Below are 18,995 nucleotides of genomic sequence, written 5' to 3'. Positions count from 1 at the left end.
GGGAAATAAGTTCATCCTCTAGCGGATCTCGAAGTGTTTGTCTTTCCTTATCAGACCCGTAATGATAGTGCAGCGATGGCAGCTTAATGATAGCAGCCCCAATGACGCCATTCAATGCCAAAGAGGTGAAGACTGCACATTTTATTTTGGAAAATAATTATGCAGCTAATTACAGCACTTGACTTTCGTCCTTCCCTTCCCCATGTTCTTGGGGAAGCTGGTTTGCTCAGCTTGCAAAAGACTGCGTCAGTTATTCTAAAGGTCAAAAGACTCTTGTATTATGATTTGTAATTGCTGGTAATAGTGAATAAAGTAAATACAGCATAATTTTGGATCATTTAACACATTGCTTAACTTCTATATTACTGGTTCTATTCCATTGTGTGACTTATGAGTACATACTTAACTGAGTAGTTGAATGCGGGAGAATAAACTAGAAATTGAGATTTGAATTCTTGTGGAAATTCTTATGAGAGATCTCGAGTACAATTTCTGAAGGTAGTGATCAGACCTAATAATATGGAACAATCTGTTTTAGGAGACTTTTTTTAAAAAAAGTATCCAACTGTCTACTGAAGACATAAGTGTATTTCATCTGAGAGCAACTGCAGTGCCATTTCAAAAGTACCGTAGCGGAAAAATCTTAGAAGATTTTGACCCCGCATGGCTTTGAGACCTCAGCTGGCTTGCAGTGAGAGTCTGCTTGTATTTACATATGCAAGTCCTAATACATGTTTTATAAAGCTTTCTTTTTCTTACCCTCCTTCAAAAACAGCTACAGAGATGGACCTCCCCACCTCCCCCCCCTTATACCATTATTCTTGGAGAACTCTGGGTACCAAATACAATTTCCATCCTTTATCCTTTGGTCAACTGTTCAGTTCCAGGTTGTATAATTGATCTGCCTTCAGACCGCAGCATGTTCCCTCGCAGTTTAGGTCGGCTGTAAGTCTTGATTCAGTCTGATTCATTTCAATTTGCATAATCTCTTCAGCCCTCTGTATTTCATTTAGACACCGAAGATTTAGTTTAGTTACAGCCGTGTGTCATTTATCATTTACTTGTCTTCTTTCAGAGTTTGATTTAATCCCCTTGGTTTACTTTAAGAGACAGATCTCTTATCTGCATGGTGCTCTATTCCGCTGTGATTTTGAAGCTCTTGTATATTCTATCTGGATCTTCCTTATTGTGATATTTATTCTATACCAAGAGATAAAGCACCTCATCTACGATTTAAAAAAGAAAAATTGAGCAAGTGGCCAAAAATATACACAGGGATGTTTGTGTTCTGAGGATGTTTTTTTTTTTTCCCATTCCTTTTTCTTACAATTGTCAAAACACCGTTTCCTTATAGGTAGTCAACATGAAGTTGTTGATTGGAATCCAGGATTACATCAGACCTTGTTACTGGATAACTATGTGAGTGGAGGTATGTCAGTTTGCCAGTTCCCTCTTGTCTCTTCTTATATTTCTCTTTTCTTTCTTTTGAAGATCTGTTTGAATACAGCATACAGCAGTTGTACACTTAATTACCGCATACAGTGGAGTTGTATCCAGCTGTGTGATAATGCCAAACTCCTTAAATGAGAGGTAAATTTTTACATTTGCACACAGTATATTTGTTTTCTCTGAACAAATCTTCGTGATTATTTTTGTTCTCCCTACTCTTACCTGGCAAATAAATTCTTACTCAAAATTCTCTTTGGAATGGGTGCAGTACTGATTTGTAGAAGTTTTGTGATAATGAGGTTTTATTTATACTTCTAACTTTGCTGTAAAATACAGGGCATGAAGGGCAATATTGGAGTAATGTTCTTTAGTAATTAGCGGACTTTCTGCACAATTCTGACTTAAATACTTTTCTGTACCTTACCTCCACATCGTGAGACCACGGTTGATGAGATGAGGCTGAAATGTGAGGTCCGCTTCGGATAGTGCTCCCACTTGTGATGCTGCCTGATGCTTCAAGGTGAAGGAAAAGCGATGTGAGGGGGAGAGAGTATTTACAGAACATTGTGGGATTTTACTACATTTTCTGAAACAGTGGTTCAGAAACTTCAGCAGGCAGAGGTGGCATCTCAGCAATTGTGGGGTTATTTTATCAGATAGTCAGTGCTGTGAGTCAATCTGTCCTTTAGGAGTTTCTCCAATCTCTCTTTAAATCCCATACCATCTTCTGTTTATTTTAAAACTACTGTTTGGCAGTTCCTCTGCGTAGCTCAAATATTTGTGAGGTTGCATTAAAAATCATTTATTTTATGTTTTCAGAGCTTTCTGGGGTCTTTGGAGGTTCATGTTCTTGGGGATGCCCAAGGTTGAGCTGGATGGGGTGCTGATGGTCCCTGTTCACTGCTGGAGGATTGGACTAGATGGCCTTTAAGGGTCCCTTCCAACTCAAATGATTTTATGACTCTATATTGTAAATTCTCCTCAGTTATGTGGACTGAAATTTTCCTGTTTTTCATTTCGTATGCGAAGAACTCTGGACTTAGGCAATAGAGTAATAAGGGATTTGGTAATGCTAGAGTAAGAAGACAAACTCTTTTAGCATTCTTATATAATTCTGTTGTAAATCATAGCAACAACCATACCTACCATATTCTTAAACAGCTAGTAGAATGCCTCTCCTACTTGTGGCAGCTCAATCTAATGCCTTTGCTCTCATTTACATATGCATGGTAAAGATCTGTATTCTACAACAGTAATTTATTGGAGGAAAAGAAGCCTGGCTTGCTTTGCATGGGGATTTGAGAATAGCATATATAAGTCTTCCCAACAGAAAAAGGCTTCTGCAGTGTGGGAGGAAGCGGGCCATTCTCCATGTCTGTAGGACATTAGACCAAGAAGTGTTGTCTAAACTGCTCCAAGGGAGGGTTGGTGCAGAGACTGGGAGCAGCTCTGAAGCTTTAAGACTGGCTGGAGCATACTGTGGTTGTACACAGGCATGATGGACATCACAATAATCATTATTTTCTTCAATGCTTTTAAGTAGAAAAGAATCAGTAGCCTATAAAGTGAATCTCTTTTAAGATCAGTAGTCAAGGAGACAAGCTTTATAACATATTGTTGCTAATAATTTAGCATTTCCTAATGTACATCCAGCCTGGATGCTTTCCATTTTGAACTGCCAAAGCAGCTTGTTCTTGCAGGATGTCATAGGCTGGTGAGCATTTAGAGGTGTGAACATCTCAAAAGCAGATTCTTGCTTTGTCACTGTCAGAGTACACGTCCTCTGTACAAAGCTGATGGTGTAGTTACAATTTCTTCAGGATAATTGGTACAGCATGCTTAGTCTGCCAGGTACTAGCCTGATTTATCTTTGACAGTGTTTTTCTGTTTCTGCTGCAAACAGATGAGTTTTGCTCCTTGATATGGGTGGCTGGAGCAATTTTGTAGACAAGAGAGTGCTGCTATCTCTAGTGTCATTTGATAAGTTTTTTTTTTTTTTTTAGCTACCTCATGTCATTGGGTTGGGATACAGGTGGAATGCTGCTGGTAACAGTTCACTCATTTCATAGTGCCATAATGGCACTTGGGTGTTACTGAACATAGCTGGGTGGAAGCATTCTGTTCAGGCACTCATGCAATGGTACTGACACCTGTAGTGACTTGTTTTTTGTATGAAGAGTCACAACATAGGCAGGGTGCTACTTGTGGGCCTGAACTTGGTGATGTAAAGCATAGCCAAGGCAAAACTCCCATACTGCAGTGATGGGATGCTGGTGGCATTGCAGTGTTTAAGTATGTGCACTTGACCCAGGTAACTAGGTAAATGTTGGTGAAACTGTGACAAAGCTCAAGTCCTCCCCATTGCAGAGAGAGGGTACAAAGTCCCTTTGTTTCTGAGTACTATTTGCCTGTTCAAAATCTGGTTCTGTTACAACCAGAGTGGCATGTAGCTGTTGTGCTCGTCCTTTGCAGAGGCTGAATTTCAGAACAAGTAACTACAAAGAAAACGTGTGTCAGAACGCTTTAAAAACCTTTTTCCTGATTGTTTTGTGCAGCCACATCGGGAGTTTTTTGAAGCCTTTTTTTTTCCCCAAGTTTATCTGGTTCCAGCAGGAGGAAGATGAATGCGCGGTAGTGTTGAAAAGATCATTTCATTCTTCCATGTGAACTTATGTTAAAGCATCTCGCTTAAGAGAATAAATGATGTGTCATAACCTGAACCCATACAGAATGTGGACGGAATGCTAATGATCTTCTTGCCTTGTTTTTTCTGTTGTGTTGGATGAACTCAAAGCATTGATGAGCTCTCTGACTCTATGATAAAAATGAAATGTTATGCTGCAAAGCTTCACTCCCAGAGATAACCTCCTTAACTGGCCTACTGCTGTACCTGTAACTGAGCCATAGACGTGGAGGAAGTGGTTAAACTCATCCATTTCATGTTTGGCACTAAGTGTCTATGCTCACTGCTGCCCTGGAAGCGATGTATTTCTTCAAGCTGCTCCTGGAGGAATTAACTTTGGAAATAATTTGTAGCATGTGACCGTGTTTTTTTTTCTTTGTCAGGTCTGACAAAAGGCAAAACAGTTCCATGTGCTTCTCTACAGCAATCAGGAGCATCTTTGTTACAAATGACAAAAAAAAAAAAAGAATTAGTGGCAGAAATTCTGAAGTGTGCAAATAAAATAAAAGCTTCCCATTTTGCTTTAAAGCGTGGCACTTCATGTGTTAAAACAACTGTTAACAACTTCATTCAAGCTCTTGGGCATGGCAGTTTGTCTAGGTCGAACTTTATTTTTTAATTTAACTCCCCATCATCTGCTGGAAGTCTGCACTGGTATTCTATCTAGACTCTGTTTAATATGCACCAGAATTATTGTATTTGATATATATCAATTTTAAATCTGTTTCAACACAACCTTGAATGCCTTTCTGGCTGTATATCACTTCATCAGTCTAGCTTAACTAGAGCTGCTTTTTCATTTTTTATTACCCCCATAAAATCTAGGAATGGAACACTTCGATTTTTCTAGCAGTAATTTTTATTACTTTTAGCCTTTTTTTTAAAGTACTTGTCAGTGAGATACAGTACTTTGTACAGAGTATATTTTTCAGCTATGCATTATATTTTTATTTCAATTTACTTTAGACAGAATGTATAGCATACATCTAAATAATACCTACAGTAGTTCAAACAAGTGTATTATGAACGTAATTAGAATGGATATAAACTTGGTTCATCCACCAAGATTCAGATGCCTGCCTCTGCTCACAGTCCCTTACAAGTAAGGCTTGAAAAGATAACTCATGCTGTAGTTTTAATGTTGCACATAAAATCATATTGCAACACAGGAGGGGGAAAATTAATTTATAGCAATTTTTATGTTTTTATTTTAATTTTTAAGTTTTGCTGGATTGTTCCCTGGAGCATGTTAGTGCGCTGCTCTTTATTTTTTTCCTCCAAGAACATAGAAATTGCCATATTAGATCAGACTAGTGATCCTTCTAGCCAGATCGTCTACCTTAACGCAAATGTGTGCCAAGCTCTTTAAGGGGAGGCCAACAGTAGGCCTCTGTGGAAACAACTTCCATCAAAAGATCTCTGTGATGGAAAGGTGTAATTCCCGTTAATTCACCTTCAAACTGAGCCCCCAAATATTCGATTTCATATCCTTTGGTGTAAAACTAAGCTTTTATTGGTCTGTCTCTTCTGTGCTTTTTCTAACTGTAATAGCTTCCAGTATGGAGCATAGTCTGTCCTGTTCTGTACATCCTGGGGGCTAATTATTTAAATAATAACAATAAGAAATTGTAGAATCATGAAGTACCTTGTGGTGGGAAGGACCCACTGAAGTCATTGTCTCCAACTCATAGCTCAGTTCAACTCTGGGTTCTAAATAACACTAAACATGTCATTTTGACAGATTGAAGGCTTCTGCCTTTAGTCTGTTGAAATTATGTATTCAGAAGATAGTGCTTGCTTTGCAGCATCCACTTCTGTGCCTCCCCCATGAATAATGCTAAGCAAGGACCTGGGTAGCAAGAGGTGAATGTTTTTGTAAGGAAACAAAACCGTGACCAGATCTGTCTAAACAGCAAGTACCCTCCAGATATTCTCATGCTGCTTAACGAATGTGAATACTACATTTGAAATGCTACCTGTAATAATACAATGTGATGGGAGAACAGGAATGTTTCTCTAATTAGAGCTTTTGAATGACATTGGAAAAGGCCTCTGGGTTAAATAACTTCTTTCTTTGGGCTGAATTAGCATAGATTTAATGGCAGTGATTTTATGCAATTGTGAGATCAGTAGTTTAATGCATCTGGCAGTGAGAGAGGGATTTTCTTTCACTGACAGCACCGAATAACCCCCTGTAATCCCTTTCTTTAGCTTTCGTGCCCATCCAGACTTCAACTTAATAAAAGACCAAAGAAATCAGGAGTCTGTGGAGCACCTGTGACTTGAGCACAGGCAGAATGAGATGCTGTCCTAGCATATGTGTGGTTCAGAATCATTAAAAGGACTAATAGCTGGTCTGGAAGGCTATGTTTGCATTTCCACCGATAGGGATAATTATGAGGGTCTGCGTGCAAACTGAGTTGTTTACTTTCTGTTTACTCCATAGAAAATGTGCTGTGGTGCATGTCAGGAATAAACAGCTGTTCCTGAAAGTTCACACAGCCAAAGTGGGTTGCCCAGCAGCTGTTAAGACAGGTAAAGAACAGACAGCGTGTAACTAAATTCATGAAATCAGAGTATCAAAATCCTAATTTGTAGGTGATGAAGGCTCAGTTTCTTGATGACATACAGTGAAGAGAACCTTAACTTCAGTGGACTGATACTAGTACTTCTAATCTGAGTAAAAAGTGAGTGGGGTAAGTGGAGGTCTCCAAAACTCACAGGAATGTTGTGAATGTGTTATTGTAGGAGTGGAGGTTGGCAGAGACTTCAGATATACATAATAAAGCTCAAACTCCCCAAAGTTTAAATAAAATACGGTGTTTTATTAAAGCATTGGAGAAGAAAGGCAGCTCAGGAGGTGCATTGAAGCTGTTGTTAGCTGCCAGCTCAGAGGACGCACAGAAGACATGCTTTGATTATCGCATCAGACTTCAGATGTTTCTCACTGCTTGTTTAGCCTTATTCTTAAGGATCAAAAGAGCCTGTTCACACAAGGGTTTGTTTATTTACAAGGATTATACTTGTTAAGCGACAGTTTAAAAGGAATTAAGTAGGCCTCCAACATTGATAGTCTTGCATTAAAGGGAGTATTAAATGCTGACCTTGGATTCAGTTAAAGGCCTTCTTTTCCCTTCCCTCCTATCCACTTAGCCTGGAAAAGGGATAGAAGTTTAAATGTGCCAGAGTTGATACTCATTATGCAATTACAGGGATGACTGAAACACAGTCCTCAGTGAAAATGAGTATGGATGTTTTAAGGGACGATTGTAGACTACTGTGATCCCTGGGAGATGTGCTCATGGCGGCAGGATGAAAGCTCTCGTGCATGAGGGATTTGCATGAATCTCTTCTGGACTTTGCATTCAGCTCCTGAAAACATTGACAGCTCTTCCATTCACCTGAAAGGAAGTGGAATGGGAAATGACTTCATCAGGAAGCACCTTTAAAGTAGTTCCGATGGAAAGAAGTCTTCTGTGGAAACAAGTCAAAAAGAGTATAATGAGGCAAATGATTGAGGTCACAGTAGAACACAAAATACCGCACTGAGCAGAGCAAGCTGGAGGAGGAATGTTGAACCAGGGGCTCACTAAGGGGAATAAAGACAGCTGCTGCTGGCTGAGCATCTCTGAAAATGCCCTCTTGACAAGGGCAGCAGAGGTCATCCACAAGCAGCTAAAATGGAAAGGGACATGTTTAACATAAGCGAAGAGTTAATGTACTATGGATAGGTTGGCTAATCTTATTCTGTTCTGTATTTTGGACTTGATTTTTTTTTTTGTGGTGAGAGCGGTTTTGCAGGGCACAAGGTCTTGATGAAACTGAAGTATCTCAGGATATGTTAGTGTTACTTTTGAATGGAAAAGTTGTATAAATTCCATATGTCTTAATTCACTTACATTACGGTACGCTGTGCCCTATCTTTATATAGTAGAATGTATCAGTATAAACAAACCAAAAGGATTCCACAATTTTTTTTTGCCAGTTGAAATATTTCATTTCTCTTTTTTGTCGAGCATTTCTTTTCTCCATTTTCAACGTTTCATCCTGATTAGGATGAAAATATGCTTTGACATGACTGTAAAAGAAAATCTTATTTGGCCATTACGTCTGACTGGCTTGGTGTAGTACCTGCTTACTGCAATACAGCTGTGTGAAAAGGTCACATTGAAAACGTCTCGTGTGATGAAACAATATGTGAAGGAGGACTCCTCAGGGGAGCAGATGACATTAATGGGAAATGTAGAATGTTGCATTAATACGTTGAATTTCTTGTGTTGGGGGGTGGGCTGGAGTGATGTTACTCGTTTTTTAGGTATGAGTGACTGCAAAATATCCCTTAAAGCAAATTCTTGATTTTTTTTTTTTTGTGGTATTAGCCTACAAAAAAAAGGGGGGGAGAGGAAATGTTAGCTGAAGATTAATAGGAAATTTTCTAAGCTTTAAGTAAACACAAGACTGGAAGATGAAGTCATAAATTGTGCAAGGAGTATTGTGGTGCGTTATTGTTGTCCTGCTTAACACGTATAGTGCTTATTTGTACTGCTTGAAATACCATGAAGTTCCTTCTAGTCAGGAAAGGAAATATTTTCGTGCTTGACACTGTACCGACATGAAACACAATGGAAGGACAGTGTCTCCTTGGAACTGAGATCCGTATTTTTCACATGCAAACAGTGACATGATCAGACACAAGTGGGGAGACCTTGAGGTGGCCCAAATCCTAGTAGTAATTGATTCTCCACCTTGTTCTAGGCTTTATGAGGATGTAACTGTTGATAGAGATGACTTTTTCTGAAGTGTAATGACAGAATTGGATCAACTCTCTTCCCCATTTGCTGTTGTTCATTTTATACTTTCTCTTTAACTATCCAGATTCTCACTGTATGTTTTTGTAGATTAGCAAGGCATGTTTGCTAAAGCCTTAACAGCAGTTCTGAGCCATACATTCAGTACTGGCCCTGAAGGTTTTTGGAATGTTAAAGATGAAATCTCCCGATTCCATCTGGTTATCTTTGTAATATCTGCCAGATGAAGTGTGGAAACCTAGCTGCCTTTTAATTCATGTGTAATTTTCTAATCTCTGTGAGGAGTTGTATGGGAAGGCATATAAATTGTTTGGAAATTTGGAGGAGATACCATGGAAATATTCTAAAAATTAAACACAATGATATTTGTCTACTGTAATATTTTCATTGTGTTTTTCACAGGAGAAAAGGTGTTTTTGCAGTTTGCAGCTCCAGATGCTGTATGACCTTCTGTTGTTTCTCCATGATTTCAGCATTTGTGGATAGAAAGGAAAATAGAACGTGCAGCCTGCAACAAACCTCCCACCCTGGCTAAAAGAGTTCTGCCACTGCACTGTTTCTCATTGAGAATGCTGACCATTAGTCATCATCAATATGTATCTGGAAAACAGTAAGGTATTCATTCTATTGACTACTCAGTGTTAGGGCTGAAACTTTTATGCGTAAATTCAAACAGGTTTTTCCTACTTTATTTCTTACATAAGGCAAAGTGCTGATTTCATGAAGTCCTGGTCATAGATGGTGTAAGTTTTCTTAGGGATAAGTGGTTTGAATGCAAAAGTTCTTCTGTCTCTCTAAATTAATACATTAACATAATAACACTTAGCTTGGGTTATCCCTTCTGTTTTTCAAATGCATTTTTGCCAAAATAATGCCAATGTCTGCTTTCCTGAATAACTTGAAAGCTTTCCCATGTGGAAAAAAAATATATATATATATATTGCACAAGGATATGCATTACTACTCTGGGGGTATTACTAGTTTAATGGCAATCCTTTAAAGATAATTTTCATAGGTAAGTTTCCCCAGGTCATTCCATTCAGGGTGCAATTGGTAGTGATGTCCCTATTTGGAGCTCATAAAATGCTCAAATAGTCATCACAGGCTATTGGGAATATTGAGAGAGAATTTCACTGGTATTAGAATTCCCACTTATTTAAATCAAGACTATTGGTCTTACCTAGAAGGATTCTTGGTTCTAATAGTAAAAGAAGGGCTGAAAAGGGAAAGTTAGGAGAAACAGAGGCTGAAGTCCATGACAGTTTAGTCTCTATTGAACAGAGGCAAACCACCTTTCACGTTACATTGGGCTCTGAGAAGCATCCCAATTTCTCTTTGGAACTTCAGCAGCTGTAGTGGTGTCTCAACCAATTGTTTTATCTCAGGCACTTCTGATGATGCAGGTGCAGCCCTGTGGGATTAGAAGTGGCAGAACTGAGGCTCTGTAACTCAATTTCTACTACTTTTTATGACATGGAGAGTGTTAGTGAGTTTTGTCAATGTCAAGTGTGCTGCTCGTTCTCAGCTTTCTGGTTGCACATCATATAACCTCTGTTTATCAGAATGTTCCTTTTAGCTGTAATGAAGGATGTTATTTGAGATGATAATACCTCTGTATGTCAGAAACTTGAATTTATGTTGAATTTGATGAAGGGCTGTGTCTTCTGTTTGTCTGCCACACTATTTTTCATGTACTGAATTCATATTCCCACTTTCACCTTATTGGCCTATTGCCCTCATTTGTATTTTTGACAATTTCTTGCAGCTTTTTTCTGATGCCTGGGTTAAGCTCTTTTGCCTGGGGACTAGTCTTTGTGTATGTGTCCTAATAGCTTCATAAGCAGGCAAAGCTTACCTTCAATTCTGTTGTTTCTAGATGGCCATAGTGATACAGGTAATGAGAAAACAGTTTTTGTGTAAAACATGGCACACGGTCCCCCTAAGTTTATACACTAGAATCTTCTTGTCCTTACCTCTGATAATTAAAGATACGTTAAACTCAATTTTAATTGTAATTATTTTTCTGATGTATCGTGAATACATTCCTGATGAGCAAGCATTAGCCCTGGCTCAAAATGTTCCTAATGAACTTCTCTGGGACTCTGTCATTCTTGTCTAGTGTTTGGCTAAGCAGAGATGTTATTTTCTAAGCCTTGCTATTATACCAAGGGTTGATCATTTCTGCAGTACTGCTTCTGTATGAAAATCTCATTATGTATTTCAAAAAGAATGCGAGCAGGATGATTTTCAGGAAGTGTAATTAGGTTTGGAGCTGAATGGTAGCTGTCTTACAACATTTGACCTTTATAATAGGCTGGGCAGAACGCATAATGGATACTTAGGCTTTAATGGTCTTGGAGGACCGAGGAAAGGTGAGCTTTAAATAGGGATACTACTCAATGATTGCAAAAGGGCTGTTTTAACAGAGGCAAATTTATAATGGGGAATCACCGTCTTCTCACCCATCCCTGCAACCGTATAAAGATTTGTAATAAAAAAAAGGCTATTGAGATCTGCAGTGTGACAGAGGCTGGGTTTTGCCCGAGTGGCTATATAGGGAAATCCAGGTCCTTGAGAGCAAGCGGATGAGTTTTCTGGTTAAAATCTCAATTGACATCAAAATGTTTCTGACCTCTCAAGATTTTTGGTAGGGAGTAATTAGCATCCCAAACCTATCTGTGCAGACCTATCAGATGAAGAAAGCTATGCTTAGTGATAATCTGTTGTTCAGAGCACATTTCTGTATTTAGTTGTTCATACTAAATACATAGCAAAGACTCTCTACAGCACCCTGAAAGGAGGCTGTGGTGAGACGGGGGTCAGCCTCTGCGCCCAGGTAACAGCAATGGGATGAGAGCTAATGGACTTGCATTGCATCAGGGGAGTTTGGATATTGGTAAAAATTTCATCTCAGAAAGAGTGGTGATGGATTGCAAAGGCTGTCCAGGGAGGTGGTGAAGTCACCATCCTTGGAGGCGTCCAAGAACCACAGAGATGTGACACTGAGGGACACAGTCAGTGGGCATGGTGGGGATGGACTGTGTTTGGACTCAGTGATCTTTTAGAGGTCTCTTCCAACCTTAATGATTCTATATCTATTCATTGTGTCACGAGTTATGGTGCACTTCATAGGGAAAAAAAAATGTTTGGGGATCGCTTCTATCCATAATCCTGGATTGACTTTTATTCCACCTAGTGAGCTTTTTCTTTTGGGAATTTTTTCCGTGTTAGGCTTTTTGTACTTCTGGGAACATAGGGATGCGTGCAAACACTGCTGTGCAGTTATCACACTTACTGATTTCGTCAGGTGAATGAATTCACCCTTGGTTAGTAGACTTGGCAAGTGAGTATCTCACCAAGGGTCACTTCAGCTCCCTTTACAGGGAGCAATTTGGGTCTAGAAAGAGGGTGGTGCAGTGGTATGAGGGCAATAATCTTGTCCTTTCTGATACTGGTGACTGGTACTTTTAATGACTGAGACTGATCTTCCTTGGCTCCCTCCATAGGCAGCGAGGATGCAATTAACTGCATTGAGCACTCTGATTGTAAAGGGAAACTGAGGAGATGAGCTTTACAGGGCTAATGTTAGCGTTTGCAGTTATAAAACCCATGCTGATATGGGTGGATGTGCAGAAAGGTGATTATAGCTCTATACGAAGCAGAATAGCCCTATTATGTGTAGCTTCTCTGTAGTATGAAACTGAATGCCAAGGGTATCGCATGCAAAAGCTGTATGCCAAGTAGTACTCTGTAGGTACTTGTAAACTAAATGGGTTGTATTCCTTTCTGTTGCCTTCCCTGCTGGAGCAAGTGTCCTATATCACTTATTGAAAACCTCTCTGGAATGTTAACAGGCAGCAACAATCAGAGGCTTTCAGCACACCACTTGCATAGGGGAAGTACAAGCGTTTGGAGGCGTATCATATTCCGTGTGACAGAGGGAATACTTGACATGTATTTTATTTTAAAAATGTCACTAGCTGAAAATTAATCAGACCTGTAATGCGTGTTTGAATTCATTTATAGTGCTGTTGGAAGTAATATCTCAAGAGCCTCAGACAGATGTGTGAATGCTGTAAGCAGGCAGATTAGAAAGTGCTTCAAACCCCCTTCTCCCCTCCCTCCAGAGTCCTTTCTGCCTTTGCCTGCCTGACATTTTAGTACGAACTGAAGGTTTTAATATTAGGGGAAGGAAAAAACAACGTGGCCAAACTCATGCCTTCTGTTACCCTTGGGACCTTCTCTAGCTTAGCTACCGCTGGAGTTTTCTAGTACCTTCTGCTCGTGACCTCTGCCTATTTGTGTAGCCTGTGCGACCTCCTGTTGCAGCTCTCCCTTAAGTAGATACAGAGTGTAATTGAGTTTTCCGCCTAGTGAAATTGTGAGATGATCCCATCTGTTAATAGTGCATAATACTAGAAATTACCATTTGTTGAAGCCCTGGAGTTCATACGTGTCTGAACTGTAAGTACAGCAGCTGAATTGGGCCTGATCATGTATAGTGCAAAACTGCTGCAAGCCGCTCGTTTGGATATTGGCCAGAGTCACGGGTCAGTCTGTGCATGAGTTCCCTGTGCTACTGGAAGGTGAGGGTGGGGAAACAGCTCCCCTCTTGGGGGACTGTGTTTTTAAAGCATCAAGAAGTCGTGTGTGTGTGTGTGCTTTAATTTGTAGCCTTGCTTAAGTTATCTGGAGTCCTTCAAAAGGGGAAAAAAAAAAAATCAATTTGACTTTGGCAGTTGTCTCTACAATGCCTGCCAATCACCATAGTATCTTGGCTATTTTTAAGTCTCCTGAAATCAGTCTGCATTAAGGCAATAGCTGTGCTTGGATTTAAGCCCGGGATTCTATCAATATAAAATGATTTGTTGCAAGTTTAAAGATGCTTCATCCCTATTCTCTCTCTTTTCATTTACATTTTAAGCTTTCATCAAAATGTGGATCAACAATACTAATAGAGACTTTTTTCCTCTATCCTACTTCATGCTTTCTACAAAGAATACCTAAGACTCTATATTCTTAACCTCTCTCATGTAAGGGCCTTTTTTCCTTCTCTTCAAAGGAGAAGGATCAGGTTGTTCACTCAAAGGATCTGCTGAAAGTCTCACCAACCACGTGCCCCTGGGATCTGCTTTCTGGTACAGTTCTGAGGGATGTGATACAAGCATGTGGGAGAGTGATCAGCAAAAAAGAGGCAATCCTTCATGCAAAAGGCAGCAGAAATAATCATGAAGTTAATCATGAAGACTTTGTTCTTCCAGATTTAAGACCCAAGTTTCCAAAATGCTAAGTGTACTGGACCTTCCTTGGTTCTGAAGACATCTATGGTGCGTCAACAGGATATCCACCAGCTCCCTGCAATTGGGGTTCTTAATGTGTGTATTCTCCATAATGTGGTAGGAAGGGAAATGCTCAGGAGGGCAATGTTTTTTTTTTTCAATAATCAAGTTTTCTGATCACAAAGCTTGCCATTCATCCATTATTTCAAACCTGCACGCAATCACTGTGTCCATCCAGTTGAGCCTCATTGTTCAGTGAGATTTTCCCAAGGGGAAAAGTGTACCCACTATCACTGTCCACGCTGCGGAGAATTTCAGTCAATTAAGTACTCTAAATCACTTTGTTGTGAGCATAATAGTGTTGTTAGTCAAGCTTGTTTTAATTTAAAAACAAACAAACAAAACCAAACAAGAAAATGTTCATTTCTTTAGAAGCATAATTTCCCTGGATGTTTTTCTTCCTTGATTTCAAGGGATTTCTGTGGCACGGACCATCATACAGAAGAAAAAAGGCAGCTGTGTTCTGTGACATAAAGCCAATGGTTCTGTCAATCTCAGTGGTGTAATCTTTATGTGCTATTAGAAAGCATTAGCTCTTTTTTCTTGCGGCTCTCAAAGCAACGTTGTCTGAAGTGTGAACAGAAAAGGGTATTCCTTTAAATATGGACCATCCCTTTACAAATAAACTGAATTATTTTTCTATTTTCCTGAGTAAAAATGATGATGTAGCAGAAGTATCCCGTGGTGAATGTGTGCTATTCAGAAGAGATCTTTGTCCTTAATGGCCCTCCTACCTCTGGTTGGTAGCAGCCAGCTCCCTCTACCTGAATTGCTCCTCCTCCTCTCTTTGCATAGCTTACCTGGGAGTGTGTAAAGAGTTCACCCAAGTTATGCTAACTTTGTGTTTCTTATGTAGTTTTTGCCAGCAGCAGAGCTGCAAGACTTGGATGTGTTTTTCAAGAACTAATTGTTCTTGCATCGTGGTTTTATAGTCAACGGCAGAATTGGAGCAACTTACATGTGGTCAGTTGTAGATAAGAAAGGCTCATCCCAGAGCTAAGTGACCTCCCCACCCCCTCCCCTCAGCTGGGCTGGTGGCTGCTCTCCTTTAGAATGAGGAACGTTCCACCCTGGGCATGTGAACTATGGTGCTGGAGTGCAGAGTGAACTCTCCCATCACTTGAGCCCAGGTGTCATCTTACAAGAAACCAAAGTCTTGGAGTGAAATACAGAGTGAACAAATTGACTGTGTAGACCAGAGGTGTTTATCCTTCTTGCTTGCCTGGGCTGCACTGAATGAAGAAGAATTGTCTTGGGGTTCCTATATGTAGGTTGCACCAAAAGTAATCCCTTCTATTTACTTCCATAAAAACTGCAACTGATGCAAAGGGCACAACACCACTATTTGCTAGAGCAAGTTCCCTGTCACTGTTTTTGAGAAACACTATTTTTCAATGTAATCAGCATGAGCTGTGTGTTTTTGCCAGCCACAAACAAGAGCTGCAAGCTGTGCTCTTCACAATCTGCATCGGTGAAGGTGATCAGTGTTTTCATTGCTGAAGCATACCACCCAACGTTTTTTTTGCATGGATGAATTAAAGACCTTTGCTTCACACACGCTTCCATGTCAGACACCATTCTGTCAGAGTGCCTCTCTCCTGCCATGTGTCACACAGTAATAAAATGTAATGGGATATTGATGGGAGAGTTCAACCTCTACTGCTGTACCACCAACATCTGCACCTGACATTGGGGGGCAATGGCATGAAATAGGAGGCATTACTTTTGGAACAGTCTTTATAATGTATATAATATGGTTGATGCATATAAGTAGCAAAACTTATTTAAATATCTTCAGTATTATTTATTAAAACAACATAAATTCTGTGAGGGGCCAGAGGAGGAACCTTCTCCCATTACAGGCTATGTTATTTTTTCCCCTGACATTTTTCAAGGCACGATCATCAAATACTTTATGAACAAAATGAAAGCTGAACTTTAAAACAAATAAAGCCTGCTACTTTGTTTGTGGCAGAAAAAAAAAAAAGATTGAATGTATTTTTCTGTAAGCTGTAGCTTTGCACATCACTCGTTGTAGCCAAGTTTGATTTCTTTTAAGTATACCCAATTTACAGAACTGTTTGATGTTCTGTGGGTGGAGATGTTTTTTTTTAAATGCCTTTTAAAAAAAAAACAGTGGGGAATAAAAAAAAAAAAGGCAGTGTTCTGGTCTGTCCTGTTGAAATATATGTACTAGGTATTATATATGTTGAAATTGTTTATTTTCAAGCTTTATTTGTTTGGTGTTCTTTTTTGTCTTCAAGCATGCTGCTGTAGCGTTAACGCCTCTGGGGACAAAAAGATAGCTCTTATTCATTAGTTATTTGGAGTTACAGAAGTTAACGAGATGTTTCATTTGCATCATACCAACATGTGTTGGGTGCAAGCTCTCTCAGGTGGTATCACTCTTTTCACTCGTGGCTTTGTTTTTTGAGCTTCTTTAGTTTATCAGCACTAGAAGGTAAATCTTCCTGGAGACTTTCCATCGAACCCATTTGTTGATGAGGGAGGGAGGGAAGATTGTTCCTAATGCTCTGAAACTGGAACCACACATTTTGAAGTGAACTTCCAGTGTCCCCATTTAATAAGTAACTTTTTTCTTAGCGCTGCCCTGATCTCTGTGCAGCTGAGATGGGGCAAGTTGGGAAGGTGAGTGCTGCCAATGGGGAGATTGACACCATTCAGGGGATGTGCTCCTGCTTTGTTTTTGCCCCTTGTGCTTCTTGTGTGCATGTGATATAGAGAGAAGGTATTACTCCATGGTTTCAGTATGGCTGAGTAATTAACTGGCTTGCTAAGACATTTCTGCCTCTTGGTCAGTTCTGGAACTGCATATATTGTGGTTCTGGATTCCTCTTCTGTGTTCTGTTCTGTGAAGCTCCTGCAGCAGGTGCTGAATTGCAGCTTGAGTCTGTTATTTAACAGTGTATTTTTGAGCTCTGTAGGGTGCTGAATATGATGTGCTGTGTGCCTCTGCTATCCTGTAAATTATTCCTCTGGATTCTCAGTACCACAGTGTGATAAAATACTCAGCCTGAAAGGCTGAGGCTTGCTCCAAAACCAAGGCATTTCTCTGGGATTCATAGAATCACCAAGGTTGGAAAAGATCTTCAAGACCATCAAGTGAAACCATTGGCCTATCACCAATAGCTCTCACTAAACCACATCCCTCAACACAAGATCTAAAGGTTCCTTGAACACTTCCAGGGTCAGTGACTCCACCACCTTCCTGGGGATGGGGAATTTAGTCTATTACTTCAAGCTTAATGTAATATGCTCTTGAAAGAGGCAGTGCCAAGGAGATTGCTTGGTATATTCTGAACTGTGTGCAATACAGTAACTTCATATAGGACTGTAATGTCTTATTCTGTGTGGTGCTGCAAAGCAGGTTGAGGAATGTTGGCTTCCATCAGCATCAGTGCTGTTTCGGAACATGGTTGACATGGAGTAACTATTGTGGAATGCTTGGTAGGTTAGAAATAAAGACTGTGTTGTTGTTGAAAGCTCCCTAAAAATAGCTGTTTAGAAAACAGCACTCCTGTTCCATTCTCATCTGACTTTTAAAAACAGCTTGGATTAATAAGATGCCATGAGAAGGGGGAGGAAAAGCAGGTACCCACCAATTGTTGCCATAAAAATAACCATAAGAGTCAGTGCGATCATAAAAATGTCCAATTATGATGTTGTGCTGCAGAACTAATAAAAAAAGATATAAACAGAATATAACCTTGAAATGAAATAAATACACCCAAATGTCAGGCCTTAGCATAAGAAGAAGCAGACACTTGGGCTTTGCTCCAGACAATTAACTGGTGGGTTCTAATTGCTGGGAGTGCATGCGAGGACCAAATCTCCAGATCCAGCTGTTCCTCTAGCTATGCAGTGCTGCTGCTGACAAGCAGTGGGTGTACCTTCATTTATCATTAGCTTATTTACTAACAGTATAGATTTTTATACGTTTTGGGTGATCTTTTATGTCAGAGCATCTTGACTGCAATCAGAAAGACAGTTTGGATTCAAGGACTCTCCTTTGTCTGTTGCATCTCCTGCTAATGCTTAGTGTTAAGAGAGCTGTTGCTAAAACTGGCACGTTAGTAGAGCAGCCCCTGCTTGTCACTGGGGCTGTTAGCTGCAAGACTGCTAGAGTCTGCCAGCCTCCAGAGCAAGAAGTGCAGCTGTTGTTTTTTCACCACCCAACATCCAGTTTTAGCATTTGCATGATATGGAACAAATAGTTAAAAAAAAACAAAAACAAAACCAACTAATAAAAAAAAAAAACCTTTTTTTGTCAATAGAGCCATTACTACAAAAACACCTGAAAACCCTGATCTTGATATTCTGATTTCATTCTGAGATGGGTTTCAATTCAGGGAGCAGTCAAAGCAAACTGAGCCTGGAGAGGTTTCAACGCCTCTCTAACTGCATTGTTATTCCTTTATGAAGCACTATTCATCTTTTCCTTCCCTAAACATAGATTCTGAGAGCAAGTTTGATTTTTTTTTAACTGTAAGAATGAAGTTTAGACTGTGGTTCTCTCCAGGACTTTCATATAACTTTTCTCCAAAATCAAACAATTTTTAACAATTCCTACAATAGGTTTCTTAAGATGCATTAGATATATCTCTGATTATGGCAAGCAGATGCTTTATGTTAACATCTCAATACTATCACGTCACCTGGTTAGAACATAAACTACTTGCTGAAGGTGAATGCAGT

This window comes from Gallus gallus, chromosome 22 (genome assembly GCF_016699485.2).
Source record: "Gallus gallus isolate bGalGal1 chromosome 22, bGalGal1.mat.broiler.GRCg7b, whole genome shotgun sequence".
Taxonomy (NCBI): Eukaryota; Metazoa; Chordata; class Aves; order Galliformes; family Phasianidae; genus Gallus; species Gallus gallus.
This window is presented reverse-complemented; position numbering follows the sequence as displayed.